Consider the following 17,659-nt stretch of genomic DNA (forward strand, 5'->3'; position numbering starts at 1 on the left):
GGCAACACCCAGGCAGTCTGGGACAAATACACATCTGAGCATAGAAACAGGACAAAACAAACTGAAATTACCCTGTTCCCACCCAATCCCCCCTCCCCTCCTTCAACCCCAAACTCAGACGAGCTGTTATTAATACTCCATTCAGTATTACCTCAGAAGTGATGGAAAAGCAGAGGAAAGTTCATGCACCACATCTAGCATATACAGCAAGGCAATCTCTCTTAATGTATATACACATTGTATGCTTAGGATCACTGGGGCTATGGGTAACTGCAGAGTAATTGTATTGGCATGTGTGAATTCTGGGAATCAGGAATTTCTAATATTTGCTTTGGCTGTGTTTCCATGGTAATAAGTGCACTTGCTATTAATTCTCTGCTTTATTACCCTGCTTTATTCTTGATATAAGTGGTATCCACATGCAATTCCTAATTCCACATTTCATATATGTGCATATGTGTGCATGCCTGATATAAAATATGGCATTATCTAGTATGTTCGCATAACTGCAGGACCCCAAATCACATTTATACAGACATAGATATATATGATTTAAAAGTTTGGTTAACTGGTTTTTCTTTTTTTAAGCAGGAGACACACCTCTGAAAGGGCTTGAATTTCAGAGGTTCAGATTTTCAGAGCTCAGCACGTTTGGAAAGTTGGGCCCACTTAATGGGCCTCTGCTGGAGCCACTCCTTTCTCCCCCCAAAAACAGACAACCCGAGAATGATTAGGCAGTTCCGAAAATCTTGTCGATAATCCTGTGGAGTCTCCATTTATTTATAGGGTTTTTGTATGTAACCTTGTGTGTGTGTGGTGGGGGGAGAGGGCATGTGTTGCATGCACATACACATGCACACAAACCTATTTGAAAAGGGCATGGCTAAGGGTTGTAAAAGTCTCCCACTCTTAGGAAATGCCTAAATGAAGGTGGTCTGGGGTGATGTAGTGGGGGCTGGTACTGCTTGGAGCAGGGGGTTGCACTAGATGCAACCTCCTGAAGTCCCTTCCAACCTGAATTTTCTATTATTCTATGATGCAAGCTTATGATCTAGGGTTAAATTGCACGATCACTTGTTCCTTTTTGGCTGCTGCGTATTTAATTTCACATTGGTTGTTTCATGTTAAGCCTCAGGCCTAATTTCCTGAACACCATTCTACTGCTATTCTGGAGGCAGAACTGGGCACATCTACACATTCATGAATAGGCTTTTGCTACTGCACATTAAGTTTAGCTCCTCTTAATGTGAGGTATTAGATAAAGGCGTGGTAGCTGCGCTAAAGCACAGTAGCAAAGGCAAATGGTTTCTTTTGTGACACTTAATGTGCAGTAGACTAATTCTACTGTGCATTAGCACATTAGCACAGTTTTTGCCGTGACGCAGTAATGTGCAGTAGAACAGTCCACTACACATTAAGATGTCTTATCTAGATGCACTCACTCTGACCTTCCACTCATCGATAGGGTATTAAAATGCTTCACCAACTTTAGTTATTTCCCAAATTCTGATAAAACGGGAGTGGCTGGATTATCTTAATTTTACAGAATGTGAGCTGGCACACAGGCCAGGTGTTGAAGTCAGAAGCAGCCCTCTTAATTCTGGTGCCCAGTTTGAATCACTATTTTGCAGGATATTTGGACTCTTAGGGAATTCATATGAATTGAGTTGCTGACTTCTACAGGCACCACCCTCCTTCACTGCACTGGCCCGGTCATGCGCCAGCCTCAGGTCTACCCTGTCCTATGAGGTCTACCCTGTACCAGGAATGAGGCAGGGATTTTATGGAATAAACAGTATATGATCATGGAATGAAAAATTTACTCTGCCACTTAAGATTGCAGAACCATCATTAATACTGGCAATGGCTGCCATATGCACACTTGACTGTGTAACCTTAATACTGGTCCTGTAGTGTATTTTTGGTTGCAATTTTCTAGACATTAAAAAATAAAATCTGAAACCTCTCCACTTGCACCCTTTTCCCACGTGTTGTCATATTGACATCGCCGTACGTCATCGCTAGGGAATCTTCTGATTTGCTGAAAGCTTGCCTGTGTCTCTACCCACCATATAGCTTGTCCAGCGAAAGATATCCCCCACAACAATCCCTGTCTCTTCCCATGAGTATAGATTCAGTTGCTGGTTCTTCTCAAACTTTACATCTTTTGCCCCATCCTCTTCAGTCTGTTTATGGTCTAATATTATAAAGGGCGTAGTTGTCTGTCTGTCTGTGTGTCCGTCTGGCAGTAACTGTGCACGTGCTGCCAAGAGGTCTTGGTGGTGGTGAAGATGCCCGGGCCACCTGAGCAGCGGGGCTTCTCCCCTCCTCCCTGCCCGAGGCAAAGTGGGGGATCACGGTGGTGACTCCCTGCTGCCACCCGACTCCAATGCCCCACAGAACAGCTGGCAGGGAGGGGGAGGCAGACACAGGTCAGGAGGACGTGGAGGGGGGCCAGACCTGGAGTGGATGCAGTGGGGAAGAGTGGGGCTGGCCAGACCCGGAGCAGTGGGGGGGGTGAAGCAGGGCAGGACCCGGAGCGGTGGGTGGGGGTAGAGTGGAGCCAGGCCCAGAGCAGCGGGGGGGGGACAGGGGAGTTAATTAGGGACGGACCCGGAGTGGCAATGGGTGGTGTAGACTGGGGCCAGGCCCGGAGCGGTGGAGTGGGGGGAGTAGATCAGGGTTGGATATGGAGCAGTGAGGTGGGGGGGAGGGCCAGCCTCTACCTGCCCCCTCGTCATTCTTGATGGGCAATTTGCTACTATATATATAGAAGTCCAGGGTCTTTCTCTCCAAAGCATGAGAGACAGCGCTGTTCAAAGGAAAAGGTCATACACCTTTTTCAATATGGACAAAACAACATATTTCCTTTCCTGTTCTTTTTGGGGATCATTGAGCCATTCCAGCCAAAGTTAAGCAAAAAAGTCAGCAGGGGGCAGATACCAGTGGGACGAACACTTTCAATAGTTTTCAAGAGATGTACAAGCATGCATTTGAGGCCCAGCCTTCTAGGATGGTGAGAGCCTGCTTAAGGCGACAAGAGGTGAGGGCACTGGGCTCCAGACAGGGATTGGATCTTGATTTGCAAGGTCCAGACAAAAACGGTCTCTGGGAACTTTACTTTTTTTTTCTTAAAGAAACATCAGCAAATCATTATTAACTGTTCCTCGAGAGTGAAGCAAAACAATAAACCTCGTGTTAAAGGGTCTCAGGGTTAAGTTCTACCCGAGTGGAAAATAAGAGTGAAGCGGATATTAATATTTAATGTGTTGGAGGTGACAAGTGAAATGTGTATTCGGTTCCCCTCTCCTTGGTACCGTACACACATGCATGCACAAATACCCATGCCTATCTCAGGAAATCTCAGCATGGCTCTGTAAAGTACAGTTTCTTCACACCTGTCACTGCCTTCATTTAATTACCCAGCCCATCCAACCTGGAGACAGGACAAAAAACCTTCCCTGCTGCAGGGGATAGTGTCTCTTCCCTGTAGGTGGGGAAACACATTTTTGGCACAGCACACAGTGAGGTGGTTGTGTTTGCTCTTCACATGCTCCTGTCAATGGAGGAGCAGTAATCGGGGAAGATTAAGACCACACAACGCTCGCCAGCTTGAGGACGTCATGGAAAAATGTGCTAATGTCAACTGGCTCTTCGGGAATGGCTCTTCAGACATCCATCTGGGGAATAGTCTGGCTTCTGCAGGTGGCCGAACCAGCTTGGATGACTAGAATGGGCCCAAACTTTTAATCCAACCTAGGCCTTTTATGCAGGGTTCAAAACTTTGAGTGAATATTACCCCCTGACCTTCATTTGCAGGTTTGAAGCTGCAATGGTCCGGCCACATCTTGAGAAGGCCAGACACCCTTACCAACACCATAAGGCAGGGCACTGAGGTGGGAAAGAGGAAAAAAGGGTAGACCCAGGAAGAGCTGGGGAGTGACTATCGAGGACTGGATGAGGCTTCAACTGACAGAGCGCACAAAGCTAAGCAAACACAAGCCCCAGTGGGTGCAGCGGCCTCAGGACTGACTTGACTTGAATTGCACACCTGTCCGCTTCCTGGCTGGGCCTGAGACAAGGTGTGAAGTCAAGCTGAGGCTAAAGCCACAACCCCCAGATTACCCTGAGCTTTGAGGAAGTTCCAGGCTGGATTGCAATCTGAATTGAAGCCCTGATTCAGCAAAGCACCTAAATATCTTCTCCATTAGGCATGTGTGTACATCCCATCGATTTCAATGAGACTTGAACGCATGGAGGCTTTAAGCACACAATCATAAGCTTAAGCGCCTTACTAATTTGGGCCTAAGGGCAAGGTGCCATGCAAGCAAACACTTCATTGTGCATCTACCATGAGGTGTACGAACAATCCCACTGACTTCGGTGGGACTTCTCAGGTGCTAACAACCGTTCCCAAACTTCTCTGCTGGTGAACCCACTTCTGGACTCACAGCCCCACTGCCTGTTGCCACATTAGTAATCAAATCCCAGCTGGGTTTACGGCATCTCTTGCAAGTGCTATAAGCCTGCTTGGAGTCATAACCATGAGGTTAAAGTCAAGAAGAGGTTTTGTTTAAATGTTTTACACGACTGAAGACAGCATACCCACCATTGAATCTAGGAGAAAAAAAAACCTTTCCCAACAAAAAGAGTCCAAATGAATCTTGTCAGTTCAGGGCGTGTGGATTCAGCCAGGCAGAAAGGCACAGTCAGTGCCACACATAATGCATGCAGGTAACTACAACCAATGGACACAACCTTTATCTTTCGTTGGCTTTAATGATAATTTGCTTGCAAGGTACGGCCTGGTTGATTCTCCTTTGCAACATCAGTACCCAAGTTTGCAGAGCCAGAAGCCTGGGTGAGGGATTCGCTGATCATTGCATAGCACTTTGCAAATGCAAAGCGTTTGGAAAATATACGGAGTGTTACAATTTTAAGTGCTGAAAGCAGGAGTGCCATGGGATACCAGTGAGTACTAAAAGATAAAAAATTAGTCTCAGAGAGGCTCTAATGTTTAGATGTTTGAATGACGCTGTATGTACTGACATCTCCCAATCCAGAATGGCATCCTAGGAGCAAGGATGTAGGGGAAACTATGGTCAGATATAGAAAGGATGGAGCTATGATCCGCCTCAGTTACAGAACAAGCTCTTAAAAATGTTCCCTTTTTTTCTTCCTCATCATGATATATTCATGATCTTGCCAGTTATAGGAAGACATTGCATGGTAGCACCAAGGCCTGGATGCTTAGGCTACTGAATGGGCACATCCACATGTTCATTAATGCTCCTTAGATACTGCACGCTTAGTTTAGTACTTGTTTAATAAACTACTAACTAAACACGCAGTAACTAGAGTTACTGCATAGTAGCATTAGCACACAGTTATTTTGTGCCGCTTACTGTGCATTAGCCTAATACCACTGTGCAGCTGGCTATTAGCGTAGTTTGTAACCGCCATGCTGCTGTACGGTCTTATTAGAGTAATGTGCATTAAGCGTCTCGTGTAGATGTGCCCAATGAGAGGTGTGGACCAGTAGTATTGCTTCAAATTTCTGGGAACCTATCCCACCCCCGACCACAGAATGGACCCCTTCGCCTGAGAGGGATGGAGAAATACACCTAGTAGCTGTGTGGAGGGAGGAGAAACTGATGCTTGGGAGTGTGTATCAGCTGTTTCGATCTAACCATTACATTTGTGACACAAATTAGATAAATGACCCTAACTTTGGCCCTGAAGCAGAGTTCGAGTTTGAGAAGTTTTGCCACACGTTGTTACAGGATTATGCAAATGTAGCAGTTGCATCATAACATCAGTACCCTTTGATATCGATGCAATTGTGTGGCAGCTGCTTATACCCAGAATGAAAATTGTGCTTGCACTTAATAGCCATTCGTTATTCTTCTACTCATGTCAGCAAAAAGGGTAGAGGGCCCAACTCAAATGGAGGACTCATTGAGTTAGGCGCTGTGTGTGAAAGAGCCCGGGCCCTGAAGAACCGAGGTTATATTTCTGTCCATGTATAAGTGGGCTTGACTCTGGTGTGTGTTTGTGCATGTATTTCTGTGCCAGAGCGTGTGCGCCAAATGTACGTGTGTATGTGTGCCAAATGACTAGGAACAGCGTGAGATTTTCCTTATAGCTCCTGTTTGCTGATTGTAATGATCCAATTTGCTGGCTAAACTGAAATGAGATGGAGGGACTGGTCAGCTCCTAATCAGTGGAGCTGCACATCACAAGGAAGGCTGCTGGGATTGGAGGGAAAATGTCGAGGACTTCATGGGCCATAGACAATGGGGCACGCACTTGGAGCTAGAGTCTGGGTAGAGTGAGTTAGGAGCATAGACTCACAGACAATGAGGCTTGCAAGGGAGCTCAGGAGGTCCCATCCAGTCCAGCCCCCTGCTGAAAGCAGGACCAGCCCCAACTACATCACCCCAGCCAGGGCTTGTCTAGCCAGGTCTTGAAAACCTCCAAGGACGGTGATTGCGCCACCCCTCTGGAGAACCTGTTCCAGTGTTTAGTGAGAAAATTGTTCCTACTATCCAGCCTCAACTTCCCTTGCTGCAGCTTGAGCCCATTGCTCCTTGTTCTGTCAAGGTTCAATCTTGGCAGACACCCTCACCTCCTGTGCTGTAGCAGCCCTTTGAATAAACAGAAGGCTTCAACCTTCAGGGCTGTCACTCCATCGTGAGATGGACCAGAGGAGCTTTTTAACTTGTCGTGGCTAGAACAAGCCACACTCTTCCCTACACCCGGTCCTAGGACTACAGCTGTGTCCGGTCGAGAGAGACAGATGAAATGAGGCGGCGCATGATTCCTGCACTCAGAGGTGTGGTCCAGAGAAACCATTCATTTTCCTAGGGCTGGGGCCAGGCAGAAAGCCTGGGGTGGGTGAGAGACGAAGGAAAGGGGGCTGCGAGGCCAGTTGGAAACTTCCTCAAGTAACTTTGGCTGGAGTTGCCAGTTTCTTGCTTCGAGGCCACCCAGGAGGGGCACATGACACTTCTGAATGACTTAGTGGTGCCCACGGGGCCTGTCAGGGCATTAAACAGGAGCCTCTCTCTCTTCGTAAAAGAAGGAGGCATTTAAAAACAGAGCCAGGACGATGGAAAATAAAAACAAACCACCCAACTCCTCCGAGGAGAACAGATGAGGTCTCACAAGTGGGGCTGGGCTGGTCACGGTTCCCTCTCCGTGGGCACCCGGGCCCGACACTGATGGGGCATTGTTCTTCGCAGGCACGGGATGCCAACTTGGAGGCATGAGTCAGGCTCCCTTTTTAATTCTTCAGACGTAAAACTTGGCATGAGGTACAGGGGAGACCCTCCTGCTTGACGGAGGCCACCTAGAGAAACCAATGTTGTTTTTAGGCAGGCAAGTTACCTCATCCCCAGCAGATCGGTGGGAAAAAATCCCAGGCTCTCACCCTTCACCGGCACTCTGAATCCTCCAGCTCACCACTCGCTGCAGCTCCACAAGAGCTACAACGACTATTTGAAAGCTTTCCAAGCTAAAGGAGCCTCAGGAGACGTTATGAAAGTAATAAAGCCACTTTTTGCTAGTCCCTGGTTTTTTTTTGTTTTGTTTTTTATTATTGCAGGTAGAGGTGGGAAGCAAGAGGCTGAACACCAGAGGTTTGCAGGGGTTTTATTTGTGGAGCTTTCCAAAATATAGGGTCAGATCCTGAGCTGGTGTAGTTTATCACTGGCTTTTATTAGAGTCTAATAGAAAAGCAAGGCTGGCCGGGCCCTCAGGAATAAATCTAGCCCAAATCTCTGCTCAAGGCAGGATCACCCCTGTCCAAATCATCTTAGACAAGTGATCCTGCACAAGAGATCCAGTGGTTCTCCATGTTTTTAGACTCAAGGTATCCCCCATTAGACTCAGCATACGTTTCAGAAAATGCCAGCTCTTGCCTTTTGCTCATTTTTTATTAAAAAAACAAGAAAAAAGGGAATCCTTCTGTTGCAAAGATCTTAGAAAGCCCACAGCAGGTCAGACTGTTTTTGACCCCGCTTTGGGATCTCTGGATTTATCTTGTGAATCCTGCATGGATGCCTGCACACTTCACAGTGCTAATATTGCACAGCGCTCTGTGATACTCGTAAAAGGACCTCATCGACCCTGGTTGAGAATCACAGGGCACGTCTACATGTTCATTAACCTGCCTTTGCTATTGTGCATTAAATTCAGTGCCTCTAATATGCGGTACTAGATATACACAAATATGAGGTACAAGAAAGGAGCAGTAGTCGTGCTAATGTGCAGTAGCAAAGGTGAACTTTTTTTGTGATGCTTAATGCACGGTAGATGAAGTCTACTCCGCATCAGCTCATTAGCACGGTTTTTGCCGTGACGCACTAATGCCATCACAGCATCTCATGTAGACTTACTAATATTACCTGTTCTTGAAAACTTCAGGAAATATCTTCATGCACAAGTACTAGGCATATATTGAAATAATCTAAAACACTCTTTAACTGGCCACAGGTAAAGTAGGCAGATGACACTCTCACTTCTCCTGCCATTGCAAGGACCGGAAGTAGTTTGTTAAAATATGCTCTAGAGTTTCAAGGAAGAGGACACTGGTAGAAGCCAGGTTTATTTGCAACCAGCTGAGAGCATAGATCCATGGACAATGTTCGTTCATTCCTGGCTGGCAACTGGATACCTTGAAAATCATGTTTTACGGTGAGCTATATCTAATGTTATTCAATTTTGGTTAGGATGGAAATGTCATAAGACATGGCCTTCTAGTTTCTGGCTGGGTAGTCTGGCTTTCAACTGGAGTTAGGAATGGGGATAAAACCTTTTGGAGCTTTTTCAGTGTTTTAAGCTCTTTTTTTAACTTAAAAAAGGAAAATTTGGGCTTGAGAAAGAGTTGTTATTTAACCTGAAAAGATATCCAAATCCAAGACTGGTCTCAAACATGAGCAGCATCTCTGACTAAGTGTCTCAGTATCGCACAAGGAATCAGTGGGTCCAGGATCACATCGCTGATTCTCCAGCCTGCTGACAAGATCTCCGCTCAGGTGGGTTGACTGGAGGTTTTCTTTGAAATAAGTCCAGAGGAAAGCTTAATTGCATGCCTCGCCTTCCACAGCAAAACCCCTTGACTGCCTGCCATCATCCTCTCGTCTGAAAAGACGTGCCCCATCTGCATTTCCATTACTAGGCCCTTCTTAAAGTACACCCAGCTCTGCAGGCATTTATGGCAAATTTGCTTGAAACTTTCTATAACCTAAGAACTTACTTGACCATGGGGATCCTATGACCCCAGCTGACTTCCTGCCCTTTGGGCGGGGGGCTGGACTCGATGATCTCCCGAGGTCCCTTCCAGCCCTGATGTCTATGAAATCTATGAAATCTTCATTCCAAAAAGCCGTATAAACTTGGCCGGACCCAGTGCTGAAAAATCCGCTCCATTTGATTTGATCTGAAGCCAAATTTCAGATGATTTGGGGTCAAATTTGAAGAGCCGTTAATATTGGTGTCTATCTGTATGGCCGTAACCGTTAAAAGTGCTAGTGGAAATTGAAATGTTATTGTTGTAGGTGATGTAGACGGGGGTGGGGTGGCGCAGTGCATGGTAGGCAGTCCAGAGGTCACATGTTGGAAGGTATAGCAGACACACTCATGGCCCGGCCTGCCAGAGTCCAACGTATCTGCAAATTCTGCTAAATGCCTTGTCACAGAGACATGAAAGAGAAAGGAAGGTGATGCAGAAATAAAATGTAAGGAGGGAAAGAAAAAAAAACACTTGTTAGAATCAAAAGGGATGGTAGAGAAGTTTTGTTCCCATTTTATAGGTGAGGAACCGAAGACAAAGATTCAGCCACTTCTCCATAGAATTTGTGGCAGATCTGGACTCTGATCTCCGGCGGCGTTATCCAGTGGTTTTGCCATGACCAAGGCTGCCTTCATCTGAAGGTCTGCCTGCTCTTTGTGGAAAGCAGCTCAAAACTAGCAGCCTTTTTCTCTGAGTTCATCCAAAGGTGGAATTTAAAGTCCTACAAATGCACAAGCATCAGAATGATTATTTGCCTAAAAGCTTCATGAAAGCCCCTGGGAGGGGAACCTGCCAGATCTCACAGAGATTCAGTTAATTGTGGAGCCAGAAACGCATCTTCTAACTCATGGTCATCTCCTAACAACTCGTCCTCAAGAAGGTTTCGCACCGCTAAGGGGCAGCAAGGCAGATACATTCACCGATGTGATTTGGCTAATCCATCTATAATGAGGCAGTGGAGCAGCTGAGATGAAAGCTGGAGCTCTCACTGTGCACAGATATGACTTAATAAGCAAAGCTCAGCTAATATGGAGCTCCGGGCATTCCCGGAGGGGATTTGAACTAAACTGACTTTGGTGTTTTAATCAAACTTGCTGCCAAAAAAAAAAAGTTGCCAAGGGCTCTAGAAAATAAAGGGGGTGGGGGGGGAACTTAATAACAATGCTCCCACCTGTCTGTTCATTCATAACTATGTTGACACTTCAGCAGCAAAACACAGTTAAACTTGCCACAAATCTCCTTGCCTCTGGGTACATTAATTGTTACAAAAGCATATTCATTATGGATATCAAAAATTCTTGGATTGAATTAATTGCACTGCAGAGATGCTTATCTGTATTTGCCTGCTAGGACAAAGCACCATGGGAGAGGAGGACTTGCTTACAATAGAACAACGGTATGAAAGCTTTTATAAATGGGATGAAAGTGCAAATAATGAGTTTGTTAATAAGTGGAAGTAATGGGATGAAAGTGTTTATTTTTATCTACTTGGTTATTTATTTGATTTGTGCCACCCTTCCCAACAAAGGTTCAGCAACATGTAGACTTGAGATGAAATGTCGACTAATAACTGCTGATTATTCCAGGGAAATCATCCCATTCTCTTAAGCAGCGGTCCATTTTGATTCAGAGAGAGGTGGTTAGCGATATTAGTCTGAAGTAGGGCAGAAGGCCAGCTAGATATACTCCTTAGAGACCAATGAAAGAAGATATACATAGAGAAAGCACAAGCTTTCATGAGCTCAAGTTCACATCAGCAGGTGCTGTGAAAGGACTGAATAGAACAGTGTATAAAGTGGAGTAAGTGATTTGAACACAACGGGCATGTCTACATGTGCATTTATGCCAGCTTAAATTTAAATGGGAATAGGTCGGCGTCTACACATGCAGGCCTTAAAGTGCGTTAATGCCATGTGTGGTCTGACTTGGGACCATGGTAAGTTCACACAAATAGTGCTACTGCGCAGTAACTAATCAGTGTAAATTTGATACCTGCATGATGCAGGTATCAAATTTACACTCAAATCAGCCTAAGTTGCCATATTTACTGTGCAATATAAGCTTGCACATGTAGACGTGTGCCCATACTGTGCACCAATTTTGGTTACTGTGCAGTAAATGCACACGTGTAGATGTGTCCAACAAGTGGGAAAAGGGGAGGGAATGAAAGGGAGAGTGCGGAGAGAGAGGGTGCTGAGAGAAGCGAACAAGCAAAGAACCCAGAAGAACAAAGGAATCACAAACATTAATCCAGGTAATGGAATAAGCATAAATTTATGGTGCCTGTTTAATTTATATTTTACACAGTCCAGTCTGTGGATGGTTTCTTGTTCCACAATTTCCCCTTTAAAACTGATTTTTTTTTTTAAATCTTGCTACCTGAGAACATCAATCCTGACATCAGTGATTGGGTGTCCAGAGGCATTAAAATGTTCTGACACAGGCATTTGTGTCTTGCTGCAGCGGACGTCACACCCACATTCATTCATTTTTGCATGTAGCAATCACCCTGCCTGTTGGATGTATACAGCAGATGGGCATTGTAAGCAGGGGATGGCATATATGATTCTGGTACAATTACAGGTGGATGAACCTCAAATATTGTAACTCCTTGTTATCCTTGTTGTTCTATCACAGCTTCTAATGACATGAATTTGAGTTCATGAAAGCTTGTGCTCTATGTATAACTTATTTAGTTCATTTATTAAGTGAATGAATAGGCAAAGATCCTGAGACCATCCACTCCTGGCTTTGCTCATAGGCCTCCAAACTGTCGACCTCTGGGCATTGCTGATCGTTCATAGGGATGTAGAGGGAATTAGAGAAGAGTTGGGATCTTCTCCCTTACTGCCACTATTGCAGCTACTAGGCTATAGGTTGCTGCCTACGCTTGCTTGGGGAGCTTGGCTGAATGGAGTCTCAGTGTTCACAGACCCACCAACCTGCACCATTTCTTTTCCCACTACCAAGGTAACAGGGAAGGATGTTCTGTGGAGCAAGCTTTTCCTCTCTGTGGTGGTCTTCCAACTTTTGCAAATGGATGGACCCAGTCTAAAGACGGCAGACATCTCTTTCGGACTTCAGTGGGCTCAACCATAGACAAGATGGCTCTAAATTTACCATGAAGAGCGGCAGTTTCAATGTCTCCCACACAAAATGGCCTTGGGCTCTAATATGCTTTGCCCTTCCACATTGCTTCAATAAACCCAATATTTGGTGCTGGGGCAATTGTATTCTTACATAGAAAGGGCTTGTAAAAAAGACATGGGGCTCTCTCCTGACAAGAGAATGCTTCCTTGATAGGAGGGTCAAATTAGCCCGAATCCACTTTTGTGTTGGGGATCAGCATCTCTTGACAGCAAATTAAGCCTCCAAGGATATACCTGGAAAAAATCAAATTGCCTGGACAGCAATGAGTCAGCTGCATTTGGTTTTGGGAGGGAGGGCACAGGGTATGGTTAGGTGGTAGGTATTGATAGAGCTCCTATGTGCTCTATTTAATCTTGCATGCAGACGAGCCTCTGGTTTCTTTACTATTCATTTCATCTGGGAGGCGCGCACACACCAACTGCAGGTGCTTCCTCAGCCTGTCGAAGGGTGCTTGTACATGAAAGTTTGCAAAGAAGAATATTTTCCAACTATTGGACCTGGTTTAATAAAAGAGATCAGATTTACCCAAAGAAACTTGTCTGCCTATGTCCTTAGACCAATACAGCTACAGTCTACACCCCTGCTTCATGTTGAATGATCTCTCGTGGCACCTTTGCCACTAAATATAGCTTAAAGCAGCCCCGGGCTGCCATGATTTACACATGGCAACTTCTAGACTTCCCTCCCCATCTAGGTCCGGAGTACAGATAGACAAGACAGATAGTTTAACACTCGCTTTCCACCTGTTTTCGCAGCCACACACAGCTCATTTGGGGTAGTGAATGGGGGTCCATTGTATTACCTTCATCACTAAAAGGTAGCAAGTGAAAAAATCAGAGAGATTCTGAGAACAAAGAGCTTTAATCCACATATTACAGGATCCTTGATAAAGACCTGAGATTAGGTAAAAGAATAAGTTTCTGTTCTAGAAGATAAGGATAAGAGTTACACTTACCCCAGGCCTCTAATCTGTGCATGTAGGAGGATAGGGGTTGTCTTCTATGGCTCGTTTCCTCTGAATTCAAAGGTTTTCTATTACTTTGTGGGGGGGCTGGGTTTTTTTTTGGGGGGGGGGGTTGAGCGTGCCATGTTCTCCACTACTTTATAGGATTTGAAAATCTGAGTCTAGATTTCTCCCTCCCCCTCTGTAATCAAGCAAGCATCCAGGAGCTGTGGTATGAAGTTTGGAGACTTGGAAATCTGTCATCAGATGGTGAATGCGTTGCAGTGATATCACGGAGAGAAAAAAAGTAGCCCTTTGTACTCTTCTTCCTTTGACATGAGTCAGCAGCCAGCGAGTGGTATTTACTAGCTTTGGCTGCTTTTACTCCAGAGCATACTAATGAAGGAAAAACATACCACCTTCCCAACCTGTGTTGTTGTTTTTTTAAAGGAACAGGTGCCCAGTAGCTTTGCTCCTTCAGCTTGGTGGCTGTGTTAAAAGAAATCAAAGCCTGTGCCCCAGTCCAAAAAGGCTGCAAAGAGTCCATCTAGGAAGCGCAGGAGCATTTTGCATTTTGGAAGGGTTCTTGCTGGTTCTCAGCAACATCACAGGCCAGAAATTGTCAGCTGCACTTCCCACCTTGAAGCAGCACAATTGGGGGCCATGGAAGGGTCCCCTGAAGCAAGGATGGGACTTAGGAGATTTGGAGTCAATTCTCAACTCCGCCACAGACTTCTTGAATGGATGGGTCTTGAGGTCACTTAAGTGTCCAATACTTGAGGCACAGATCCACCCGCAGAAGTTGCCGGTCTTTCTGCAGGGAAGGGTAGGTTGTAAGCTGGGGTTTCTTTCCTTTTCCTTCCTCCATTCTCTCTTCTCTGCTTCAAGGGTGAGATGCTTCATCAAGAAGTAGGCTGACACTTGGTTGACAGCTGCAGCTTCATCAGAGCTCGTTAGCAGCCAGCTTCTCCCAGCTGTTGATGCCAGTATTTGTTTTCTTGACGTCTGCCTTCAATGTGTCCTTCTAGCATTTCTTCTAGCCATTGCAAGACCTCAGGCCACAGCTAGGCTGGGAGTCGAGCATTTGTTTTAGGAGCTGAGAGTCAGGCATCCACACACAACATCTGGTCTAGTGAAGCTGGTGCTTGAGGATCACTCATTGAATGCTGGTAACATTGGCTTCAGCAAGGATGCTGGCACCGAAGAAAAGCGGGATATGAAAATGTCATCATAAAAATCTAATCATGTTGATTAAAAAATCACCCCACAGTAAACACCAGAGGCTCTCTGAGGTATTTAGTAGGATATTTAGTGCACCTGTACCTCAATTTTCCTATCTGTATAACTCATATACAACTTCACTATTGAGGGTGTGGCATCGTTAGGCTTTGTAACTTCTTTGAAGATGAAAAGTGTCGTGATATGCCAGTAGGTGCTGGGTATTAGAGTCAAACTGGAAACTAATATTAATTAGTTTGGAAATATTAATGGAAATTAATATTACTGCATTCTCACTCATCCCACCAACCCTGTTGACTTCAGTGGTACTGCTTGATTGTGGAACTGGGCATCGATATAATGTGCTAAATAGGTATCCTGATCTCCAAGGGGGAAATGGGTCTATCCCATTTCTCAGTTTGAGATTTTGAAGATGTGTTTCTTCAAATCAGCCAACTTTTGGCAAAAAGCCACATTTTCCAAATATGTGGTTCCACGGAAATGTTTTGTGCTGATAAATCAAGACACATTCCTTCAAAATGGCCCCTTTTAAATTTGTAGCATTATTCTGTAAGGTAAAGGTCAAAGTGCAATGTCAGTTTGACATTAAAAATTAAAAATATTTGTTCTGAAAATGTTGAAAGAGGATATTTTGACATTTTCTTGTTTCCATTAAAAAACAAACCACTCAAAAAGACAGAAAGCAAAGAATTGCCTTCTAGCTTTAGTTACAAGTTTGTTACAGGCATCAATAGACTGCATTAGATGGCTTTGAGTTATACACAAAATGAGTATAAGTTGTAGAAAGTTATAAGTATGTCCCAAACAGAAGAATACAAGGTTATATGCACATCAGTGGGAGGTGGGATACATGGTTATAAATGATGTATTGACCAGTTAGACTGTATTACTACAGTTTAAACTTTTATAAAATGTCTGATGCTTATTTGGCTTCAGGTTGAATTCTGAGCAAAAGTACTGATTGAACCTTATTTTCTTTTAACCTTTTGTATCTAGTGAGAGTTCACATCCCTATCAAATGTAACAAAGCAGTATGCTGCACTCTGTCCCTATGGAGCAAAGTATTTAAGTAGGAACTTCAACCCTTTCGACCTCATTTGACATGTACTTAAGTGCTCTGCCAAGTCTGGGTCTTGTTGCACCTGCAGAATTACAAGAAGAAGAGAAAGAAAGGGGATTTAAAAGAATATTCAAGGTGTCTAATAATAGGATGCCAGGTACAAAAACCAGCCCAAAGTTTTCTACTCTTACTTTAAAATGCAGTTCACATCCTAGCGACTATCTGATTCACAGATCGGGGTGCCTAGCTCCAAAAATACATGCTATGGATGAACTGATGGATGCTTGCTCTTAGGCCAAAACAGGGGGAGGACTGTGGAAGTGTACACTGTGTTCAAATACAAGTGAGGGATGTGGTTTGTGTGCTGCCTTTCCATGGCATTGTGTAATACTCCTTTTATTTACAATTACAGAAACGAGGGACCGGAAGGGACCTGCAAGATCATTAAGTCTTGTCCCCTGCCATGGGCAGGAAGTTATTGGGCTCAAATGAGCTGAACAAGGTACTTACCCAGCCTCATCTTGAACACCTCCAAGGATGGTGACTGCACCACCAATGCTGGGAGTGTGCTCCAGATTCTGGTGACCCTTACAGAAAATAAAATATTCTTATGTCCAGCCTAAATTTTCTTTCTATTAGTTTGTGCCCATTGGTCCTCATCCTCCCTCAAGGTGCCTTCCTGTAGAGTTGCTCCCCTAGATCTTGATGCTCACCCCTGATGTACATGTAGGTGGCTATCAAGTCAACCCTCAGTCTTCTCTTACTCAGACTGAACAGGCCTATTTCTCGGAGTCTCTCTTCATAGGGCCTATCCTCCAGGTCCCTAATCATATGAGTGGCTCTTCTTTGTACCCTCTTGGGCTTATCCACATCCTTCCTGAAGTGTGATGCTCAGAACTGGACACAATGCTCCAGCTGTGGCTTCATCAGTGCCAAATACAGGGGGAGAAGCACCTCCCTGGATCTACTGGCAACACATCGGCTGATGTATGCCAGACCTCTATTTGCCCTGCTGGCAACCTCATCGCACTGTTGGCTCATGTTCATCTTCCAGTTGATGGTGACCCCAGGGCCCATTCAGATGCTGTGCCAGCCAGTGGGCCACTGCCCGTCGTGTAGCTATGGTGAAGGGTCTTCCTACCCAGATGAAAAAGTCTGCACTTCTCCCTGTTAAACCTCATCCGATTCTGTTCTGCCTATAAAACAAGTCTGTCCAGGTCATCCTGGATTGTTACCCTATCCTCTGATGTGCCCGTGTATCCCCACAGATTAGTATCATCTACAAACTTAATCACTGGGCTTCCCAGCCCCTCATCCAAGTCATTAATAAATATGTTAAAGAGCATGGGTCCAAGCACAGATCCCTGGGGGACACCAGTGGAGATGGCCCTCCAGGGTTACAACTCTTAGGGAGTGGCCTCTAAGCCAGATGTCCACTCACCTCCCTGTAGACCGGTTCCGCCCAGTACCCTCCATTTTAGTTGAGAAAAGGCTTTTAGCAAAGGATGGTTTTGATCCATCAACCACTGGGTTACAGACCCAGCATGCTCCTGCTGCATCACACGTTAGCCACCCTTTGTATGATTTTGAATGATATGCTGATTTCCAGGGAGGATGACATTTCTGGTAGGCAAGAGCGACAAAGCTGCAGCTGAGGCTGAATGGAAACTTGTTCATCTCCATAGTTTGCAGCTGGTTTCTTTAATGCACACCTCCTGTTTAAAATAAATGGATTCTGTACCATGGCACATGGATCTTAATTATGGAGGGCTTGGAAAGACTGCTTTGAACCATTAACCAGTGGCTTACAGATGTTTGGAAGGTTCATTTGTGATGCTTCTCTGACTTTTCCAAGACTCTTACATCTGTAAAGCCATACTGGGAATAGCATGAGAATATACTTTCACATGAAACCCCTGGGTGTTGCCTGCTTCTGATCAGCTGGGATTGCCTCAAGAACAATTTCTCTCCT

This window comes from Crocodylus siamensis, chromosome 5 (genome assembly GCF_052110815.1).
Source record: "Crocodylus siamensis isolate JL-2025a chromosome 5, ASM5211081v1, whole genome shotgun sequence".
Classification (NCBI taxonomy): domain Eukaryota; kingdom Metazoa; phylum Chordata; order Crocodylia; family Crocodylidae; genus Crocodylus; species Crocodylus siamensis.